General features: G+C 44.8%; 2 protein-coding genes across 3 annotated transcripts in view; one reads left to right on the forward strand and one right to left on the reverse strand.

Moving 5' to 3' along the window:
• Positions 1 to 1,534: 1,534 nt before the first annotated feature.
• The window catches only part of PBK (PDZ binding kinase), a 44,106-nt gene continuing 22,345 nt past the window's right edge, over positions 1,535 to 23,295 (forward strand). The window contains exon 1 of one of the 2 annotated variants that reach the window (XM_054243717.2): positions 1,535 to 1,776. The gene's annotated coding sequence lies outside the window, so the exon portion shown is untranslated. Of the gene's footprint in view, positions 1,777 to 20,024; positions 20,180 to 23,295 lie in introns of those variants that run through there. The other variant, XM_002756807.6, reaches the window with a different exon arrangement.
• ESCO2 (establishment of sister chromatid cohesion N-acetyltransferase 2) overlaps positions 21,848 to 23,295 on the reverse strand; it is a 61,388-nt gene continuing 59,940 nt past the window's right edge. The window contains exon 13 of the transcript XR_013525488.1: positions 21,848 to 21,987. The gene's annotated coding sequence lies outside the window, so the exon portion shown is untranslated. The remainder of the gene's footprint in view (positions 21,988 to 23,295) is intronic.

A 23,295-nucleotide genomic window follows, 5' to 3' on the forward strand; every position in this document is an offset into this window, starting at 1 on the left:
ACCCATCCCCTCCATCACACTGTGGTCCTCCACCCTCCAGCTCACTGAACGTTGCACCTTGCCCAGCTGGGAGGTGGCATCTGCCTCTCTTGCCTCTCCGGGAAAAGCCTCAGTCCCCGACTGCAGCTCCCCACCTCACTGAGGCTTTCTCAGTCAGCCCTTGACACCAGATCTCTCGGACCTGTACCTTCCTGGCTAGTCTCACCATTTCTACCCGTGCCTGCTTCCAGCCGATGTTCCGTGTAGCAGCCAGAGAGGACTTTTAAAAACACAAATTAGGTCATTGCATTCTTTTGCTGAAAACCTTTCAGCAAATTCCCATTGCTCTCAGAATGAAATTCCGAGTCTGCAGGGGCTGTCGCCGGCTTCTCACACCTGCCTTTCCGGTGCCTCCACTGCCCTCACCTTCACCCAAGCACGCTGGCCTTCCGTTCCTCAGAAGCCTCGAGAATCACGCTCCATCCAGCCCCAGAGCCTTTGGCACATTCTTCTTTTGGTCCAGCAGTTCTTCTCTCTTGCCACCCTGCTATGTTGATTACCTACCACTGTTATGCCAGATTTCAGCTCCGACGTTCCTTCCTTCTTGCAGATTTCTAGCAGTTCCCAGATTAGGGCAGGTGCCTTTTTTTAAAAAAACTTTTCATATTACCTGAATTTTTTTTTCAGGGTCCTTATGGCAATTTGTAACAAGACTGAAAATGTCCTGTTCACCAAAGACAGTAGTTCACAAACTGTGGTCTCTAGACTAACAGCATCAGTGTCTCCTGGGAAGTGGCTAGAAATGCACCATTTCAGACCCTGATCCAGGCTTTCTGAATCAGAAACTCTGGGGAGGGGTTCCTGAAGTCTGCATTTCAACAAGCTCTTTAGGTGATTCTAAAACACACTGAAGGTGGAGAACAACCATCCTGGTGTATAACTGATCGTTCTATGTCCATGGTAATGAACAACCACAAGAACTGGGTTTAAACCTGTTTAATCAATCAAGGATTACTTAATTGAATAACTATGCTTCCTTAAGCCAATTATTTTCAGTCAATTAGTGATTAACCATCTACACTGTCATCATCAACGATAAAAATAAACCCCTACATTCAATTTAAGGCAGCTTACAAGTTATCTGATTTGGTTTGCATATTTGCCCTGTGAGATCATTAAGGCAGTCATTATTATCCCCATTATGTAATGAAGAAACGAAGGCACGTGAGGTTAGGTAAATTACCTAACACAGCTGGTAAATGACAAAATTAAGGTGAAAGGTATCCAGTCTCTAGTCTAGTACCCCATCTGTTGCACCAAGCTTTCAACATGCATAAGCAATCATTACTTCATGGATCTTACACCAGTGTGCAATAAAACTAATGTAGAACTGACCTCCTTATAGCAGAAATGCAAAACCTTCTCACCCCCCACATTGACCCGTTTTGTTATCCCCCACTCTACACTTCCTGATAGAAAAGGATGACGTCATCCACCCCTCTCAGCGTGGAGCCTCCACCCTGCAAACAAGGATGAGCACAGCCTCCGTGTTCTCAGTGTGATGCACCTGGTGGAGAATCTGCACCTGCCAGTGGGGGCTGGGGGAAGAAGCGAACATCAGACCTCTTGGTGGACTCACCTGGAATTTAGTCCCTACAACCCACAGCTGATGAAAATTTCTGTGGCCTGCCCCTCCCGGGAACGTACCATACCCCAAAGCGGGAGCTGAGGGGAGACAGAGCTTTGTGTTCTTGGCTTCACCCGCCTAGACTGGAGTTTCTGCACAGTCAACCCCAGGTAAGGAAGGAGTTATGGTTCAAATGCCATGGACTCCCACTGTTCTTGCCAAGTTTTACTCCGTTTTCTTGAGTAAATGTTTATTTGCTATATACTCCTAGGACAATTTCCGGAGACTTTAAGTGCTGGGGTTTGAAATCTATTTTTCACTGGTTATCCTGGCTTTGCTGGAGACTGTGGAGCTCCTTGTACACATTCTGGATGTGGAAATCTAAATGTTTGTTGTTTTAAGCTGCTAAGATTGTGGTAATTTCTTATGAAGCATAGAAAACTGTTGTGTGGAGAACTAGTGCTCTACAAAATTTACTTTAAGAAACACTGATGTAAGCTAATCCAGCACTGAAATAAGTTGAGAATTAAATTAAGTTGAAATGATCATATTGAATGATTAATGGAAAATATGATTGTACTTATTTCAACAATGAAGTATTTTTATATATGATTTTGTTTTTGTTTTTGACGGAGTTTTTGCTCTTGTCTCCCAGGCTGGAGTGCAGTGTCGTGATCTTGGCTCACTGCAACCTCCACCTCCCAGGTTCAAGCAATTCTCCTGCCTCAGCCTTCCAAGTAGCTGGGATTACAGGCATGCACCCTCCATGCCTGGCTAATTTTGTATTTTTAATAGAGACGGGGGTTTCACCATGTTTGCCAGGCTGGTCTCGAACTCCTGATCTCAGATGATATGCCGCCTCGACCTCCCAAAGTCCTGGGATTACAGGCTAGAGCCGCTAGCTGCTGTACATAATTTTGAAAGAGCATACTAAACTCCTTCAGTGGCCAAAGCACCACACCACCTAGTGGCAGTATGTATGAATTACAAGCGAATATATTTTGGAAGGTTAAGCCAGGTGAAGTGAGCCAGACTGCACATTTTGGGTGAAGCTGAGACTTAATTCTATTAATATACAAAAATAAAAATAATAAACAAATACTCATTACCACAATATTTAATAAACACTCCTCTGAATAGATAGCTATCTTAGTATATTTACTCTTTTTATATTTAAGTACTTGTCAAAAAAATTTGGAGAAGTAGAATTGAAAGTAAAGCTATGTATATTGAGTCAGTGGGGTGTGGTGGCTCCTACCTGTAATCTCAGCACTTTGGGAGGCTGACAAGGGCAGATAACGTGAGTCCAGGAGTTCGAGACCAGTCTGGGCAACACGGCAAAACCCTATCTCTACCAAAAATATGTAGATGTAAAAATTAGCCAGGCATGGTGGTGTGTGCCTGTAGCCCTAGCTACTTCGGAAGGTGAAGTGGAAGAATTGCTTGAGCCTGGGTGATCAAGGATGCAGTGAGCCGTGATCATGCCACCACACTCCAGCCTAGGTGAGAGAGTGATACCCTGTCTAAAAAAAAAAAAAAAATCTATACACATTGAAGTTTGGTGCAGCAGCTCACATCTATAATCCCAGCACTTTGGGAGGATCCTTCCCGAGGTGGGAGGATCACTTGAGCCAGGGAGTTTGAGACCAGCCTGGACAACATAGTGAGACCCCCATCTCTACCAAAAAAAAAAAAATAATTAGCTGGGCAAGCTGGGCATGGTCATGCACGCTTGTAGTCCTAGGTACTTGTGAGGCCAAGGTTGGAGGATTGCTTGAGCCCAGGAGTTCGAGGCTACAGTGAGCTGCAGTTATGCCACTGCACTTCAGACTGGGTGACAGAGCGAGAACCTGTCTTAAAAAATAAAAATAAAAAACAAAAAAGAATATATATATATACATTGACATTTAGCCATAAATGAGATTAAGTATTTTCAAAATATGTGAACGGGGAAGGAGGATTGGGTATGAGATGTCAGATCTGCACAGCCAGTTTCAGGAACACAGCTACTCTACAAAATAGGAAAATGTTCAGTATTAACATAATTGAGGGTTAGAATCTCAGGTTACTTTTCTGTTCGCATAATATATCTCTTAGAAATTCCCTGGTACTTGAAGAGCAGTACAGCTGCTCTGGACTTCGTCCAACTTAGGCTAATATCTCTATAATTCTTTATACAGCTAATAAAGTCTCTGGAGTTTTCTCACTGTAATTAAATGCTAGCAAAGACCTTGCCAAAGCCACTTAGTAAAGAACTGGCATGGTAGGTTTCCAGGAACCGAGTGGCCACAGGCAGTCATAGCAAAGATGAAAATCAAGTTCTGTGGAAAATATGTCACATCTGAAAAAAGAGTCAGCGTTGATTTCTGGTACCGCGGATTCTGCAGCCAACCTTTCCCTGTGCAGTGTTTGCTGAAGGTAAATGGAATGTATCACTGCTGCTTCGTTTTCCACTTTTAATTTATGCTACTCCTCCAGAGAACTATAAGAGTTTTTATTTTTCTCCCTTTGCAAGAAAACTCCAGTAACTCAGTCATCCCACAAATTATTTGGAATATGAAGAATCAATGATGCAAAGCAGAATGTTTTCCCAACAAATAATGTCCCTGTCCCTTTTCCCTTTAGAATAGAACGTGTTTTGATAAATTATAATTCTGGCAGAGTCTTCTCCTCTGGACTTGAGAGTGGGGAGTAGAGGTCAGATTCCATCAAGCCAAAAGGAGATCCGGGTTGCTGACATTCCGTGTCGGATATTCACAGATGGATGGGAATGGTTGTTTCCTAAGGTTTTTTTCCTGTTTAAGGCCCACCAGCCTCAGCAGTCAGCACGTTCAGGGCTTGATCAGCTGTGAGGGTTTCTGCTGCAGCTGACACCTGACCGGTGACTTTGCCTGGGAACCAGAGCTCTGGGAGTAGTTTCAGCAATCAGTCAGTCGGGGTAGCAAGGTTAATAACTAAGAAGGAGCCAGAAAGGCCAGATGAGCCAGACACCTGTTGAATCTAGAGATCTTCATGGGAGCACAGCCTTGGGATCTCAGATCCAAGTGCCAAAGTGATTGCCAGGCAAAGTCAGAAGTGAAAAGAAACGTGTCTTGGAACGACTTATCCCAGCATCTCCTGGTCTGACCCATCTTGTCACAAGCAAGGCCAAGAGAGGGTAACTCTCTTGATAACTCTCTTTATATTCCATAAATGTTTACTATAGACCAGCAAAAATAAGTATACCAGGAATACAAAGATAAATGAGAGCCTTTTAAAGCTAAAAATAGTAGATTAGACAAATACCTTCTTTCACTCCCTCCTAAGACCCTTGTGAAACAAGAATAAAGCAATTTTGTCTCTTATGAACATAAACCTACAATAATGGGCTATCAGAAGCAGAGAAAAAAGTAAACATCTTTTTTTTTTTCCTTTTTAGAGACCAGGTCTTGTTCTGTTGCCCAGGCTGGAGTGCAGCGGTGCGATCATAGCTCACTGTCACCTTAGCCTCCCAGACTCAAGCCATCGTCCTACCTCAGCCTCCCGAGTAGCTGGGACTACAGGCAGTGCCAGCAGTTCTAGTTAATTTTCTAATTTTTTGTAGCAAGGGAGTCTTGTTATGTTACCCAGGCTGGTCTCAAACTTCTGGGCTTAACTGAGCCTCTCACCTTGGCCTCTGAAAGTTCTGGGATCATAGGCATGAGCCACCGTGCCCCACGGTGGCTTTTTGGAACTGGAAAGCGGATGCCCAGCAGTGAATGACTTAGAGTGGGGAGTAGAGGTCAGATTCCATCAAGCTGAGTGTTGAGCAGGAAGCAGGAAGGCCACAGGATTCAAAAAAAGCTTAGGAATCAGCAGCAGGAGCTACTTTTGGAAGTGGAGGTGAACGTGCGGTTAAAACTAGGCAACTGGTTAAAAATCAATTTAAGAAATAGGCCTAGAAACAGTGGCCACACCTGAAGAAGCAATGATTATCCCCACCACTCAGATTATGTTCTTGAAATACCTTTTTCCACTTTCTTTTTTTTTTTTTTTTGAGACGGAGTTTCACTCTTGCTACCCAGGCTGGAGTGCAACGGCGCGATCTCGGCTCACCGCAACCTCCGCCTCCTGGGTTCAGGCAATTCTCCTGCCTCAGCCTCCCGAGTAGCTGGGATTACAGGCACGCGCCACCATATCCAGCTAATTTTTTGTATTTTTTTTTTTTTTTTTTAGTAGAGACGGGGTTTCACCATGTTGACCAGGATGGTCTCAATCTCTTGACCTTGTGATCCACCCACCTCGGCCTCTCAAAGTGCTGGGATTACAGGCTTGAGCCACCGCGCCCGGTCCGTTTTCCACTTTCAAAAGAAAGACATGAGGGCTTCTTGATGAGATGGCTATGCCACGTCTGCAGTGAAAAGTGTACACAATTCACGTGGAACATGTCATATGAGTTAAAAAGGAAGCTATGGGGCTGGGCGCAGTGGCTCACACCTGTAATCCCAGCACTTTGGGAGGCTGAGGTGGGCTGATCATAAGGTCAAGAGATGGAGAACATTCTGGCCAACACGGTGAAACCCCGTCTCTACTAAGAATACAAAAATTAGCTGGGCGTGGTGGCGCATGCCTATAGTCCCAGCTACTTGGGAGGCTGAGGCAGGAGAATCAATTGAACCCTGAAGGCGGAGGTTGCAGTGAGCCAAGATCACGCCACTGCACTCCAGCCTGGCAGCAGAGTGAGACTCCATTTGAAAAGAACAAAGGGCCGGGCGCGGTGGCTCAAGCCTGTAATCCCAGCACTTTGGGAGGCCGAGGCGGGTGGATCATGAGGTCAACAGATTGAGACCATCCCGGTCAACATGGTGAAACCCCGTCTCTACTAAAAATTACAAAAAATTAGCTGGGCATGGTGGTGCGTGCCTGTAATCCCAGCTACTCAGGAGGCTGAGGCAGGAGAATTGCCTGAACCCAGGAGGCGGAGGTCGCAGTGAGCCGAGATCGCGCCATTGCACTCCAGCCTGGGTAACAAGAGCGAAACTCTGTCTCAAAAAAAGAAAAGAAAAGAAAAGAAAAGAACAAAAAAAAAGAGGAAGGTATGAAAAATTATGAACACCATGTAAACAAGATCGGAGGCCAGCTCGGAAAGGTTACCATGGCCAAAGATGTTACAGTGAATGTCAGTGAGGATAAAAGTTGCAATGAATTAAAATCCATCAAATCTGTTGAAATTGATGTATTCAAAATGATATATATTTTTAAAGCTACGTGATTTCCTTTGGAGGATGCTTGGGAACTGATTCATTATTTTGAAAACTAGTAAATACAAGGAAAAAATTGAAGCATTCACTAAGGAAAAGGAATATGCCGATATTTGTGTAATGCTGCTAAAGCAATACTTAGAAGGAATCTATAGCCTTAAATGCTCATATTATAAAAGAAAAGAGGTTTAAATCAATTATCCACATGTTCACCATTAAGTAGCTGGTGGCAGAGGGAGGGGAAGCAAATTAAATGCAAAACAATTAGAAGGAGGAAAATAATAAAGATAAAACTATCTTTGCTTGCACATGTCACAGTTGTCTATGTAGAAAATTTGTAAAAATCTTTAAAAAAATAAAAACCCTCAAACCCCTGGAAGCAGTTGCAGCAGGACTGCAAAATGCAAGGTTAATATACAAAAATGAATTGCTTTCCTATATACCAGCAATGAATAAGTAGAATTTGAAGTTAAAAACAAAGTAGCATTTACATTAGCACTCTCCAAAATGAAATAAATTCTATATAAGTCTAAAAAATATATACAAGATCTATATGGGGAAAACTACAACACTGATGAAATAAATCAAAGAAATAAATGGAGAGATAGTCCATGTTCATGGAAAGGAAGACTCAATATTGTCAAGATGTCATTTCTTCCCAACTTTATAAATTCAGTACAATCTCAATCACAATTTTACAAGTTATTTTGTAGATCTGAACAAACCACTTCTAAAGTTTACGTGGAGAGGTGAACGGCCAGCATAGTCTACACAACAGACTGAAAAGAACAAAACTGGAGGACTGGCACTACTACCTAACTTTTTAATTTTTTTTTGATACAGAGTCTCACTCTGTCACCTAGGCTGGAGTGCAGTGGCAGAATTTCAGCTTACCACAATCTCCACGTCCCGGGTTCAAGCAATGCTCCTGCCTCAGCCTCCTGAGTAGCGGGAACTACAGGCACATGCCACCACGCCTGGCTAATTTTTATATTTTTAGTAGAGGTGGGGTTTTGCCATGTTGGCCAGGCTGGTCTTGAACTCCTGACCTCAGGTGATCCACCTGCCTCAGCCTCCCAAAGTGCTGGGATTACAGGCATGCGCCACCATGCCTGGCCGACATTACCTAACTTTAATACTTATTATAAAGCTACAATAATGAAGACAGTGTGTATTGGTGAAATGATAGACAAATTGATCAATGGGACAAAATGGAAAGCCCAGATGTAGAACCACACAGACAGAGTCAACTTTTTTTCCAAAGGAGCAAGGGTGATACGATGGAGTAAGGACCGTCTTTTTAGTAAGTGATGCTGGAATAAATTATTTCAAAATAGATCACCAACCTAAATGTGTAAGATGTAAACTCAAACTCACAGAAGGTCACGCAGGAGAAAACTTCGATGGCGTTGGATACAACATTAACCTTCTAGGTCCTTGATATTTACCCAAAAGAGTTGAAAACTTACGTCAACACAGGATGTTTAAAACACACGAATGCTTATAGCAGCTTTATTCATAACTACCAAATTTTGAAGCAACTAAGTCATCCTTCAGTAGGTGAATGTTACATCCAGACACTGGGATATTATCCAGTGCTAAAAAGAAATGAGTTATTGAGCCTTAAAAAGACATGGAAGGACTTTAAATGTATAGCACTAAGTGAAAAGGCAATCTGAAAAGGCTACATACCATGTGACTGGAACTATATGACATTCTGGAAAAGGGAAAACTATGGAGACAGTAAAAAGATCAGTAGTTTCCAGGGCTTACTGGGGAGAGAGAGATGAATACGTGGAGCAGAGGGGATTTTTAGGGCAGTGAAACTACTCTGTGTGATACTGTAATGTTGAATACATGCTACTGTACATGTATCCAAGTGCATGGAATGTACAACACCCTAAGGTAAACTACAGACTTTGGGTAAAACATGATACATCAATGTAGGTTTATCAGTTATAACAAATGCACTCCTCTGGTGGGGCTGTGCATGTGGGGGTCAGAAAGTACAGGGGAACACCATCTTTTCTGCTCAACATGCTGTGAACTTAAAACTTCTCTAAGAAACTGATAAAAAAGAAACTAACCATTAAAAATGTTAAATTGGATTTTATTAAAATTAAATCTTCTGACGTGGTGCAGTGGTCCAGCACTTTGGGAGGCTGAGGCAGGCAGAGCAACTGAGGTCAGGAGTTCAAGACCAGCCTGGTCAACATGGCAAAACCCTGTCTCTACTAAAAATATAAAAACTAGCCGGGTGTGGTGGCATGTGCCTGTAATCCCAGTTACTCTGGGGGCTGAGGCAAGAGAATCACATGAACCTAGGAGGTAGAGATTGGAGTGAGCTGAGATTGTGCCACTGCACTCCAAACTCCAGTCCAGGTGACAGAGCGAAACTCTGTCTCCAACAACAACAACAAAATTCTGTTCATCAAAAGATGTCAAGAAAATCAAAAGGCAAAAATATTTCCACTCACATGCAAAGGAATTACGTCGATAGTCACGTGTTATATGTTACTTACCAATCATACACATACAACCTATGCATTTCATTGCATGTAAATTTTGACTCAAAACAAATATATTACATTTTTCAAAATAGTATTTTTTTTAAAGCAACTTACAGCAAAGGACCAAACTCCTTTTGTGCAAAAGGATATGCCTTGAGTCTTGATCCACTCTGGAATTTTCAACTATATTCTATGATTTTCTTAGAGTTTTAGCCTAACCACAGTGCGAACACAGAGGCATGGTATAGCTTGGTAAATACCCTTCCCAGCTTCCTTTGTTTTCGGTTCTCTGCCTGTTCCTGCCACAAATGAGCAATATCTAGGAAAGCCCTTTGGCCTTCCTTTTTTTTTTTTTTTTTGAGACAGAATCCCGCTCTGTCGCCAGGCTGAAGTGCAGTGGCGTGATCCCAGCTGACTGCAACCTCTGCCTCCCAGGTTCAAGCGATTCTCCTGCCTTGGCCCCCTGAGTAGCTGGGACTACAAGCGTGCGCCACCATGCCTGGCTAATTTTTGTATTTTTAGTAGAGTCGGGGTTTCACCATGTTGGCCAGGATGGTCTCGATCTCTTGACCTCGTGATCTGCCTGCCTCAGCCTCCCAAAGTGCTGGGATTACAGGCGTGAGCCACCGCGCCCAGCCCCTTTTTTGATCATCTTGCAGTATTCTTCTTGAGGGACCAAACGCCTTTTGTTTTGGCAAGAGGCTTCTCATGACTCCACAAGCTCTGCAATGGACTCTACCCCATAAATGCTGGGGTAGAAATCGTTTTGTTCTTTACAGCCCACTGTAACTGGCCAGTGTAATCCTTCTTGATCTGTCCCCTGGATTATCACCATTTCCCATTACCTGCTTCCTCCATAATCCCAGGGAGACCTCCATCTAACACATGACAAAACAAAGTTCTAATTTCTACACCAGAAAAGGCCACGCTCTGGCCTCTTCCTGTTTCCCCAGTTACTTTTTCTTGCCTTATTATTATTATTTTTCCTCGAGGCAGGCTCTTGCTCTGCAACCCAGGATGGGGTGCTGTGCACGGCCACGGCTCACTGCAGCCTCAACCTAAGCCAACGGATCCTCCCCCCTCAGCCTCCTGAGGAATACCTGGGACCAAAGGTGTGTGCCCCCACACCCAACTAAGTTCTTAAATATTTTTTATAGAGATGGGGTCTCCCCATGTTGCCCAGGGTGATCTTGAACTTCTGAGCTCAAGTGATCCTCCCATTTCAGCCTCTCAAAGTGCTGGGATTGCAGCTGTGAGCCCCCACACCCAGCATTCCTTGCTCTTTCTTATTCAAAGATTATGCATCTTTTGCCATGCCTCTACCCATCCTATCCTCTGCCTGGTGAGTCCCACCCTGACCTTGTGCCCATGAATCGGGATCATCATGCAAACCCTTCATACTTCAGGACCCAAGCCAACGAAATCTTGCAGGAACCTCCAGCACTGTCAGGCTTCCTATCATTCATGATTTCCTTACCACATTGTATTGCATCTATTTGCTAAGTAGTCTGAATGCTCCCTGAAAGCAGGTTTTTAAAAAAACCTTTTCATGATTTCTAGCACCTGGCTCAGGTTCATTTTTTTCAAGAAATAAATGAATAAGAGAATGAGGGAGGGAATTGAATGAGTTTTCCCACTTTTGGAGTTTTCATGAGCAATCTTTAAAATGGAATGTCTCTTCCCACACAGAGGGAAGAGGCTCATGGAAGTCCTCCTAGTTTAGGCTTACAGTGTAAAAAACAAACATGTAGGTCACGCGCAGTGGCTCACGCCTGTAACCCAGCACTTTGGGAGGCCGAGGCAGGCAGATCATGAGATCAGAAGATCAAGACCATCTTGTCTAACATGGTGAAACCTCGTCACTACTAAAAATACAAATAATTAGCTGGGTGTGGTGGCATGTGCCTGTAGTCCCAGCAACTCAGGGCACTGAGGAAGGAGAATCACTTGAACCCAGGAGGCAGAGGTTGTAGTGAGCCGAGATTGCGTCACTGCACTCCGGCCTGGATGACAGAGCGAGACTCCATCTCAAAAAAAAAAAAAGAAAAAAACCCACAAAACACAAAAAAGCAAACACATAAGTCTTATTTTCCACAGCAGCTACCTAATGAACGGTATGCCTAGCTTGGGGCTGTTCTCAAGTGAGGGCTGCTAAATTTATGCTGAGAGTACTAACAGGTGCATGAAGGGGCGTTCCCTTCTGATGTCCACCTACCCCTTCACTGTGCCTGCGGAACAGGTTTCTTTTGGTTTGCTTTTTTTGTTTTTCACAGGGTCTTGTTCTGTCACCCAAGCTGGAGTGCAATGACACAATCCTAGCTCATGGTAGCCTCAAACTTCCTGGCCCAAACAGTCCTCCCACCTCAGCCTCCCAAGTAGCTGGGGCTACAGGCATACGCCACCACACCTGGCTAATTATTTTATTTTCTTCTGTAGAGATGGAGTCTCACCATGCTGCCCAGGCTGATCCTGAACTTTTGGCCACAAGTGACCCTCCTACCTTGGCCTCCCGAGGCTCTAGGACTGCAGGCATGAGCCACCATGCTCAACTAACCCACCCCCGCCACTGCCTTTTTTTTGGAGAGACAGGGTCTGGCTATGTTGCCCAGGCTCATCTCTAGTTCCTGGCCTCAAGCAATCCTCCCACCTCAGCCTCCCAAACTGCTGGGATTACAGTCATGAGCCACTCTGTCTGGCCAATTATTATTATTATTATTATTTAAAATTAAAACAAACAACTGAGTGTGTCATGTTGCTGAAAAAGCTCTGGGCGGTTCTTCCACTTCTGCTTCGTGGGTTCTAAAGTGACCAACTTCTTTATTTAATTATCTTCCTTGAGGAAGGGTCTGGACCAATGATTTTCAGATGTCCTGAGAACACCCGGCTTGTTTTCCTTCACTCAGTATGTTTATGCTGCTGTTGCCTTAGTGGCAGGATAATTTCAAACAGCATCCAGTGTGCGGAAAGATTTCCATTCCCTCTAACTTCCTGGCCACTCTATACATTCTAGTTGAGTACTTAGTAGTTAAAATATAAACCACCAAAAATTATTTCCTGTCAATCACTGTATTGATTCACCCTAACATATTGAGAATCAAGACAATTTCTTTGTTTGGATGGAGTTAAAAAGCAAGGAATACTGTGGAACAAAACAATCTCTGGGTGCTGAGATTGCGGCCAGATGTCAGGGCTGGCCCAGAAACCTTACACAATCGCAGAGGATGGAAAACTCATCTTCCTTAGGCATGAAGTAGGCGTCTTCCCTTAGGGAGGGTTTGGGTTCCCTGCCACATCTTCCCAGTTCACTGGACCACAATGGAGGCAGGAACTCATCAATTACAGGCCACTCAGATCCCAGCACATTTTCCAAAGCACTTCTTGTTTTTCAAGCCCCATATTCCCAGGACCAGCTAATTTCGCTTCTTAATGGGAGGCAGGAAAAGTCAGGAAACTCCAAGTGGAAACCTTTAGCCATCGAGGATGAACATTGCTGGTGGAGTGCAGCCCTCCCAAGGTGGCTGTACACAGGGTTCCTGCCCGCAGCCGCCTGCCTCGCTCTGGGCTGTGGCTGCATTTCTCCCAGACGTCAGGGTCCAGACTCAGAGCTCCTCATCCCTTGGAATGACCTGGGTGATAGGAGCATCTGGTATACTATCTATAGGTGAATTTGGCTGGGCTGCTGAATGGGAACTTGTCATCGGAAGGACCAAGCCATGATCAGAAGCTTAGCGCTTTCAGCCCCACCACTCATTCTTTAGGGAGAGGAGAGGGTCTGATGATTGAGTTTATAATCAATCATGACATTGTGATGAAACCTCCACAAACATCCCTAAAAGATGGGGTTCAGGGAGATTTCAGGTTGGTGAATGCACCTACATGCCAGCAGGGTAGTTCATGCTGATTTTACGGGGACCTGTGCTGGGGACCCTTCTAGACCTTGTCCTCTGCTGTGCCTCTTCATCTGGCTGAAATATCCACAGTAATAAATTGACAATAGTAAGTAAACTTCTTCATGGGTCCTGGGAGCTGCTCTAGCAAACTATTGACCCCGAGGAGGGATTCATGGGAAGCTCCAGTTCGTAGCCACATCAGATGGACCTGGGGACTTACTACCTGTGACTGGCATCTGAAGTGGGGGCTGGTGTCGTGGGATTGAGCCTTAACCTGTGAGGTCTGCACTAACGCTGGTCTCTGTCAGAACTGAATTGAATTGTAGGATACGGGCTGGTGTGGAGGAAGTGGCTGGCATGGGGAAAAGTGTGCACATCTGGTCACAGAAGTGTTGAATGTGACTACAAGGAAAAGCTGATTTTCTACTATGCACCTGCCCATTGCCAGGCAGGAGATTGGATCTGGGGGTGTGGGGTTCGTGTTAGATTCAAGGATACCCACGTAGCTGTGATCTACGGATCAGGAGACCACCATTGCCATTGCAAGTGTCTTTCAGGACCCACTGGACACTGGAATGTGGTTGCTGAAACCCTCAAAGCCCCCTCCCCGTGCCCCCTGCCAACTGTGCTTGCCATGGGAAACAGGTGAAGGGGTTGGAAAGGGATTCCATCTCACTTCTGCCTTCCAGGTTGCACCAGGTACATCTCATTGACAAGATCAAATTCATAAATGAAACACTTTGGCTGTGTCACTATGTGGTGACAGACCTTCCCAGGCTCACTTTCCACCACACTTTGTTTTTCTCCCTTTACATTTTTTTAAATGTAAATTTTTAAGTTTTTAGGGGTACACAGTAGGTGTATATGTTTATGGAGTACATGTCTCTTTGCTTTTTAGAAGCTCTTCCTGGCAGGTGGCTCATGCCTGTAATCCCAGCACTTTGGGAGGCCAAGGCGGGTGGATCACCTAAGGTCAGGAGTTCGAGGCCAGCCTGACCAACATGGGGAAACCCATCTCTACTAAAAATACAAAGTTAGCCGGGCTTGGTGGCACAAGCCTGTAATCCCAGCTGATCCAGAAGTTGAGGCAGGAGAATTGCATGAACCAGGGGAGGTGGAGGTTGCAGTGAGCCAAGATCGCACCATTATACTCCAGCCTGGGCAACAAGAGCAAAACTCTGTCTCAAAAAAAAAAAAAAAAAAAAAAAAGCTCCCCTGCAGACTACAACACTACAGAAAAGTACCCAAAACAAAATGTCCAGCACTGCGATTTATCAAAGCAAACCCTTGTGTCGCAGCATCCAGGCCGGGAGCTAGAATGTCAGCACCCCAGGAGCCCCTCTCATTCTCCTCCTGATGCTTCCTACTTTCTGCCTCCAAGTGATCAGGAACCTGATTTTGACGGTAGTCACTTTGGTGGTTTTGCCTTGTAATGTTTGTCAGTTAAGCATGCACTCCTAAACACCAAGGCTTTGTTTGGCCTGTTTTGAACTTTATATGAATAGCATTGCACAATAGCATATTCTTTTGCATTTAGCTTCTTTGCTGAACATTTCCAGGTTAATCCAAGCCTGATGCTCAGGTGGTGTCATCTGAGGACCTAATGGCTTTGGGACACCTGAGAAGCACCCTAGGGATGTGTCAGGTTGATTGGTTGGATATACAGATGTAACAAGATAAAACCTTAACATTTTGATATTTTTCTTCTTTCCTAAAAGTTCCCACCTAACCAATTGAAGCGGCATTGCTGTCTGGGGTAAATACCTGAGGTTCCTCATCTTACAAAAATAGAGTATGGAGACACACAAGAAGTGGCTTTAGGAGCGGAGATTTAATAGGCAAAAGAAAGAGAAAGGAGAACAGCTCTCTCTCCTGCAAGAGAGAGGGGTGCCCCAGTGGGACTTCCAGCCGTGGAGGAGTGCACAGGGCTTTAGAGACAGGCTTGAGGAGGCAGTATCTGATTTACATCGGGCCCAAGATTGGTTGGACCAGGTGTACGTTTACATAGCTGGTCACCCACCCTAATCCTTTATTACGCAAATAGGGTTTCTACTTGGCCACTGCCATGTTGCCTGCTCCTTACTGTGCCGGTATTCACCCATGCATGCTTCCAGCTTGCTTGTCTATGTCTGCAGCTTGATTTTACAGGCTGCTCTTTGTTAAAAGATGATTTGAGGACTGCTTTTCATTAAAAAGAAAACCTTACTGGCCAGGCATGGTGGCTCAGGCCTGTAATCCCAGCACTTTGGGAGGCTGAGGTGGGTGGATCACGAGGTCAAAAGATCGAGACCATCCTGGCCAACATGGTGAAACCCCGTCTCTACTGAAAATACAAAAAATTAGCTGGGCATTGTGGCACGTGCCTGTAATCCCAGCTACTCGGGACACTGAGGCAGGAGAATTGCCTGAACCCAGGAGGCGGAGGTTGCGGTGAGCCGAGATCACGCCATTGCACTCCAGCCTGGGTAACAAGAGCGAAACTCCGTCTCAAAAAAAAAGAAAACCTTACTGAGGACGTCCTTACCCTCACTATCTGGCTAAATAATTTCTTCCTAACTCCTATGTCACAATTGGCAGCATCTACTTTGCTTTGAAGAGAATTAGAATGCAATAACGGTAAAAAAGAGAAAAAGAGTTAATTTTCTTTTTCATTTTTGATTTTCTCCTTGAAAGTCAAAAGGTCCTGCACGGAGCAGAAGTTAGAGTTTATGCTGTAAAAGGATGACAGTACTGATGTTCCTTTGGGCTCAAGCAGCCGCAAGTCAGAGTTCTGGGGTCTTTTGCTAAACCAAGGAAAGCAGACCGTTTATACACTGAAATAAATAATGATCTCGCTTGCAGGCTGTTTTCCACGACAACTGACTGGAATGCAAGATTTTGAGTTCATGGTTGCATTTCATAGATGGTAACACTGAACTTGTGAAGTTCAGATGTTTCTGTGGCTAGCCTCTGGAGGTAGTTTTATGATTACAAGATGGGGAACAGGATGGTTATGCGTGAGCGTTTACGCCAGGGACTTCGCTCTCTTGCATGCTTTTGGCCTCATCTTACACCTGCGTCGATAACCTCATCTCCCTGGAGTTTCTTTCTCTAGCAGTGGTTAATTATGAAGCTTTCAGGATCTGGCTTTAGGCAGGATTTTATAGCCAGTAAGAGTAGAAAATAGGCTTGTAAAAATGTAGGATTTCATAAAAAGTGTAGAACACTATTGATCTTTAAAGAAAAGGTGGTGAGGTCTATAATATAATGCCTACACAAAAAAATTAGAATGAGAGTCGAGAGAAGGAGAGGTGAGACACTGTGCTGCTATGCTTGGAAGAGGGTGACCGGAAATGGGAAGGCCCCAGAGGTGGAGGGGTGTATGTGTGTGTGCACCCATGTGTCATGTGGAAGAGATTTTGAGCACATTTGTTAAAGAGGAAGTTTAAGGGCAACATGGTTTCAAATTGAAGCTCTACCAGTTGTTAAGGCCTGTGACTTTAGGCAAATTACTTAACCTTTCTGTGCCTCAGTTTCCTCATTTGAAAAATGGAGTTTACAATTGTAGTAACCTAGATCATAGAGTTAGGAACATTAAATGAGTTAATACATAAAACATAAAACTGACATAAATAAATACGAAATAAGTGCCAGTGTTGTTTTTGTTTGCTTCTGAAGAAAAATGACTATTAGGTGGATGAAGGTAAAGACTTAGGAGAGGAGAGGAGTGATTCGGATGCAGTGGGGGAGGGAAGGGGTGGCCCCAGAACCTAGTGGACTAACTGATTATCTTAGGAAGGATTAGCTTAGGCTACGTTTCCTAAGCTCCCCTTCCCCTGCCTCCTCCTGAGATGGGGTAAGCTTAGGGATGCTGAAAAATTGGGCTTTGAAGGGTAGAAGTAGGTGCTCTATAAATGTGTGTGTGTGTGTGTGTGTGTGTCTGTTTCAAATTGATGAAGGACAACTTCATTATTTTACACTTAAAGACTGATGAAAAGCCATTACTGATCCTATTAAAGAAATCTGATATTTCAGTTGAAAAGTAGAGTAATTATATTTACTCATGAAATATTATTTAACTTTTTGAAAACACAACTTGAAAGCATCCAGCATGCATGATTCATTTCAGTACAGTGCATTCAAGATCAAGTGTACATGTTACTTGCATCAAAGCCAGACTACAAATTATCATAGTCATCACCATTATCTTCTTCATGTTTTCACTGGTAGTAGTTTGTGATGACACCATATTAACATAGTAAGAATGTGACTGGACTGTTAGTGATGGATTAATGAGAACATTCTGAATTGCTGATGTCGCAGGAATTCATGCTTCACAGGGTGATGCGAGGCCGACATCTGCACTGTAAACCTTTGCCTTGTGAGGGACATTCGAGTCCTTACTTCAGTTGCCACTGATGTGGTTTGTGGGGGTGGTGTGCCTGCTGTGTGAATACTTGGTCAGCTAGCAACTGAACCAACATTTAACCTGTGTGAGACAGGAATAATGCAGAGTGGCCACGGGAGAACAAAAGCTCCAGACAGCAGTTTCCCATCCTGAAAAACAGGGTGTGGACCAAGCTGGCTAAAACCAACTAGATCCAACATGGCGCTGGATTTGACCTAGGTTTCCCCTAGGACCTCATTATATGCTCATTGGCACACTAGATCACACCCACAAGTGAAATGACAGTTCTGGGAACACCCATATTTGGTGTAAAAACGAGTGGCACCACTCATTTTTCAGTTCCAAGAAATCTCCATGTTTTTCCAAGAATTTTCATGAATATTCAACACCTTGGTTAAAGAAACCCATCCAGAGAGAAAGTGCAAACCTTCCTGTGTGACTCTCCTGAGTACTCCTGCAATCCCTTTTCTTAAGTGTGTAGTTTTCCCCTTTTATTGAAAAGGGGAAAACTACACACTTATGAAAAGGGATTGCAGGTGTACTTTCCATACTTTCACTATTTTCCAACTCATACTTGAGTTCATTCTCAAGACAGTATCAAGAGCCTGGACACCTGCTGGGTTCCAGGACCCACTGGCATTTGAGGATGTCCCCTAGCCCACTGATGTCATGGGACAATTATTCTTCCCTCAGAAGTTGATGCCTTTTTCTTTAAAGAACTAGGGCTGTATGAGACAGGAGTTTGGCAGGACGGATTTCACAAGATAGAGTTCACAAAGACCCCCACTGATAAAACAGGGTGCAGTAAAGAGGGCAGCCCAAACCCACAGAAACCAAGATGGCACCCCCCGGGGGCTGCTTAGTGTTTGTTCCCTTTCCTGGTATACCAGGGTTGGAAAAACCACTCCAGGCAAAGAACCTCAATTAAGATTGAGAATGAATCCACTAATGGATGACCTCTGGTCAATCTCATTGCTCATTATAGGCTAATTATAATGATTTAGCTGTTAAAAGACACTCCCCTCAGTGCCCTGACAGTTTACAAATGCTATGGCAACCCGGGGAAGTTATTACCCTATGTGGTCTAAAAGGAGGAGGAACCCTCAAATTCCAGAAAATCCCCGGGGGGTTCTTGTAAAACTCATGAATAATCCACCCTCTATTTAGCATAGGATCAAGAAATAACCACAAAAATAGCCAGCCTGCCGCCCTCCAGGCTGCTCTGCCTATGGAGTAGCATTCTTTTATTCCTTTACTTTCCTAATCAACTTGCTCTCACTTTATGAGCCTGCTCTTGAATTCCTTCCTGTTCCAAGGCAGGTGGCCTCTGCGCCCCCGTTTTGGGGCTTTCCCTGCAACACAGAGTTGGGAGCTGTAAAGCACTATATATTAAGAGGCAATCTAGGACTTGACTACGGCTTGATCAATGGCCAAGGGGTTTGATTTCTTTGCCTTGCAATACCTTATACAAATCTCCTGGGGGAGGAGAGGTAGAAAAACTGGTCTGAGCACACTGGCTTGCAATTGCACATCAGTGGCTTTCTCAGCATGGCTTGAGTAAATTTTTCATCATCTAGAACTGTGGTCACATAGGGGAAGGCAAACCCCAACATGTGATTTTGCCTCTTGGCTCATATTGTTTGATCCGCACGACTCTCAGAACCTGCACCATCCCCGGGTGATGTCTCAGGGCACATCTTCCGTGTGTCCAGGGGAGAAGCGTTCTCGCCAGGCGGTGATCAGGCTTGAGGGGCTTAGTCACCCACGTTAATGGATTCCAGTCCTGAGCTTGATGCAAGTTCTTTGCCTGGAGTGGTTTTTCCAACCCCCGGTGTACCTCAAAACCGAATGGAACGGCCCCCAAGGGGTACCCCCTGCCCCAAGCTCTGGGACCCCGGTCTGCCCCTCGGCCCATCCCCTCCTGGGGAGCAGATGTTCCTAAATAATCGTTTAATAAATAAAAGAATGTTGAACTGAACGTAGCAATTACATGAGTTAGCAACATTTCTAAATATCTTTTTTTTCTCCGTTAAAGATGATTGTTCCTTAAGCTACACATTTGTCCTTATAGTGTTTCAAGGCGTCATAAACCTGTAATAAAATTGACATCGTGATCACGACACACTCAGCACAGATGTGAGCGTTTGGGGAGCGCTTCAGCCTTCAGCACAGACACGTGTTTTCTATTCACCGGTCTGTGCTCCTCAGAAGGGCTGGCGGTTCCTCTGATGGTTTGTTCTCCACGCGCCTCGCCTTCCTTCTCTTGCCTTGCGCGTGCGCGCGGGTGCCTGGAGGCCTGGGTGAGGGAGGAGGAACGGCGAGTCGGCGGGGCTTGTCCTTTATGCCGCCCCGTAGTTCGAGGGCGACGCTGGCGCAGCGCGCGACATTTTGAAAGCCGGGAAGGTTCGAATCGCAACGGCTGCTGCGGGTCGTACGTGTAGGCGGCGTCGGAGGCGCGGACGCAGCTGCAGAGTCTCCCTGGGGGCCGCTTGGGTCCAGTTTTGAAGAGGGACTTGGCCGCCACCTCTCTTCACCTCCGCCCTTTCCTGCTCGGGGGTGAGAGTCTGGTAAGGGGAGCTTTTTTTTTTTTTTTTGCGAGCCTGGGCGGGGGCCGAGACAGGAGCCGAGGACTCTGCGGGGGCTTTCGTGACAGGGGAGGGTCTGGTTCCAGACGAAGGATTTTGGCAACCGCCCAGTGTGAGCCCCAGGATCGGGTAAACAGCCCGACGTTCACCCCGAACCGTGCGGAGCGTGTGAGATGCAGAGGACCTGAGGAGTCATGCGGCCCACACTTCCCCTTGGACTTTCTACATCCACTTTCTCTTTTCTCATTCTTTTGTTTTTCCATTTTTCTGCTGCCCCTCCGCACTTAAGCTTTGTCAGTAGTATCCTGTTGAGTCCCAGGGTCCCAGGCTTAGGGTCCAAAAGTCACTGACGTTTGATTCAGTAGAGCTTGAGATAAGCTTGCTGAGCTCTGCGCACTTGAATGCTGCTTCTTAAACAGTACTTGATTGTGAAAAAGATCTTACGTATTCCAGAGTATGAAATTCTGCTCACGGTCATCCTACTGCCATTTCTAATGGACATTCATCCAAATAGTCACTGTCTTCTCTCTCTCTCTCTTTCTGTGTGTGTGTGTGTTTTTTGCTGTCGTCTTCATGAGAACCTTGTGATTTAGAGTTAGTATGCTTATTTAACAGTTAATGTTAAGACTGTGTATACAATAGGTAACAGAATCTGAGGCAGAGTTTGGGCTACTGGCCAAAAGCCATCTGTCCATATCTGTCAATAGTCAATACCTAAACCTGAGAGTGCGATGGGGTGGTGGGGGGATGAGGAGGTGGGGTGGTAGGGGGGTGGGAGGGGTGGGAGTGGCCCTCAGACAACTGTGAAATGGATAGGACATGGTACTTTAAGGTGCAAGGAGTTCAGAGTAGGAGGTGGGACTCAGTCCTAAGAAAATATAAGGAAATGGTAAGACTTCTGTTTAAACCTAGTTGTTTTTAGAGGTAGGTTTTCTTTTTTAAAACGTGCTGTGTCTGCGTATCAAATCCCCCTTAGACTGAGGGGGAAGGCAGTGAGCGTTGTAAGGTCAGCAGCTCTCCAGGACACGCTATGCCTCAGGGTTTTCTGCATCCTCCTTTGCGGGCCCCTCCTTGGTTGCTTTGTTCCTAGTTTCTCTTGCTTGGACGCCCTAGGGCTCACCTCTCTTCTCTCTGCAGTTACTCCCTAGATGATCTTACCCTAGTCTCTTGGCTTTAATGATGTCTGCGTGCTGCCATCCCACAAACTTACATCTTCAGCTTGCGTTCTAGACCCCATCCACCTACCTGTTTGGCTCCTCTCCACAAAACACTCTCACAGCTTTCTGCCTCTCAGTGCAAGCTGAAATCTTGACTGTGACTACAGCTGAGTAGAAGTCACAGTCCTGTACGATGCTCTACTTGACTTGCCAGTCCCTACCCCCAGCTTCCCTGACTGTCTCCTTCTCCCCTTTGCTAGCTGGCCTCTTTCTTGAAGATTTCTGCTCAGGGTCTTTGTATTTCTTGTCCTCTCTCTGGAAGACTTCCACTAGATATTTTCTTGGGTCTGCTCCTCATGTCCTTCAAATGAGTTCTCAAGGAGACCTTCCTTGACCACTTTAAATTCAAATATTAAGCCCCTTCCCAAGGCCTTCTGCCTCCCTTCACTGATACATATTTCTCCGGAAATAGTATATGTTGATCTTCATACTTGTTTGGTTCTTGTTTGCTGCCCTATTTCCAGAGTGTAGAACGGTACGCTGTTAGAGCACATGGTATGCGCTCAGTGTTGAGTGGATGAAGAGTAGCTTCACACAGATAGATAGATCTTCGATGTGCTCCATCACAGCGTCCTGTGGGGAAAGATAACAGAAGAAGGGAGTCAGAATGACATGGGGTAATTATTTCCCAAGTAGAAACACCTCCTGCAAGCCACTCTGCTGAATAGTTTATCCTTCCCCAAAGTTCTGAAACTGGTTTCAGAAATTCTGCTGTTCCTGCCTTTAAGTTAAGTGGGTCACTTCATAAAATTATTATATTCTTGACAAATACATGTAAAGGGGCTCAGTGTTCTCAGAACAGGGAAATCTGAAGACAGTAGTGATTGCAGCTACATTTTATTTATTTATTTATCTATTTATTTATTTATTTTGAGATGGAGTTTTGCTCTTGTTACCCAGGCTGGAGTGCAATGGTGTGATCTCGGCTCACCGCAACCTCCGCCTCCTGGGTTCAGGCAATTCTCCTGCCTCAGCCTCCTGAGTAGCTGGGATTACAGGCACGCGCCACCATGTCCAGCTAATTTTTTGTATTTTTAGTAGAGACGGGGTTTCACCATGTTGACCAGGATGGTCTCGATCTCTTGACCTCGTGATCCACCCGTCTCGGCTTCCCAAAGTGAGCCACCGCACCCAGCCCTACAGCTACATTTTAAACAAGATGAACACACTTGTCATTAATAGACAACTAAAACTGGGCCTTTGAGATGATTTTTTTCCCCTTGGAACACAGTTTTTAAAGATGCTATAATTAAGGGCTCTATAAAAAATTTAAGCAAATCTCTCTGCCTCCCAACATTTTATAGACAAATGAGCTTATTGACATGTTGGAACAGTTTGCTTTATAATAATAGGAAACCTAATTTTTTTTTCAAAAATTTAAAAATAAAACTCATAAATATGTTACAGCAGAAACAAACAAATTGAGATTCTTTGTTTATATATGTGATATGTAAGTTTTCTTTTCTTTTGTTCTTTTTTTTTTTTTTTTTTTTTTTTTTTGAGATGTACTCACTGTTGCCCAGGCTGGAGTGCAATCTCAGCTCACTGCAACCTCTGCCTCCCAGGTTCAAGGGATTCTCCTGCCTGCCTCAGCTTCCTGAGTAGCTGGGATTATAGGTACACACCACCACGCCCGGCTAAACTTTTGGCATTTTTAGTAGAGACACAGTTTTACCATGTTGGCCAGGCTGGTCTCAAACTCCTGACCTCAACTGACCTGCCTGCCTTGGCCTCCCAAAGTGCTGGGATTACAGGTGTGAGCCACTGCGCCCAGCCTCATTTTATTTTATTTTATTTATTTATTTATTTTTAGTTGGAGTCTTGCTCTGTTGCCAGGCTGGAATACAGTGGCTAGTTATCGGCTCACTGCAACCTCCACCT

The sequence above is a fragment of the Callithrix jacchus genome, chromosome 13 (assembly GCF_049354715.1).
Source record: "Callithrix jacchus isolate 240 chromosome 13, calJac240_pri, whole genome shotgun sequence".
Lineage (NCBI taxonomy): Eukaryota > Metazoa > Chordata > Mammalia > Primates > Cebidae > Callithrix > Callithrix jacchus.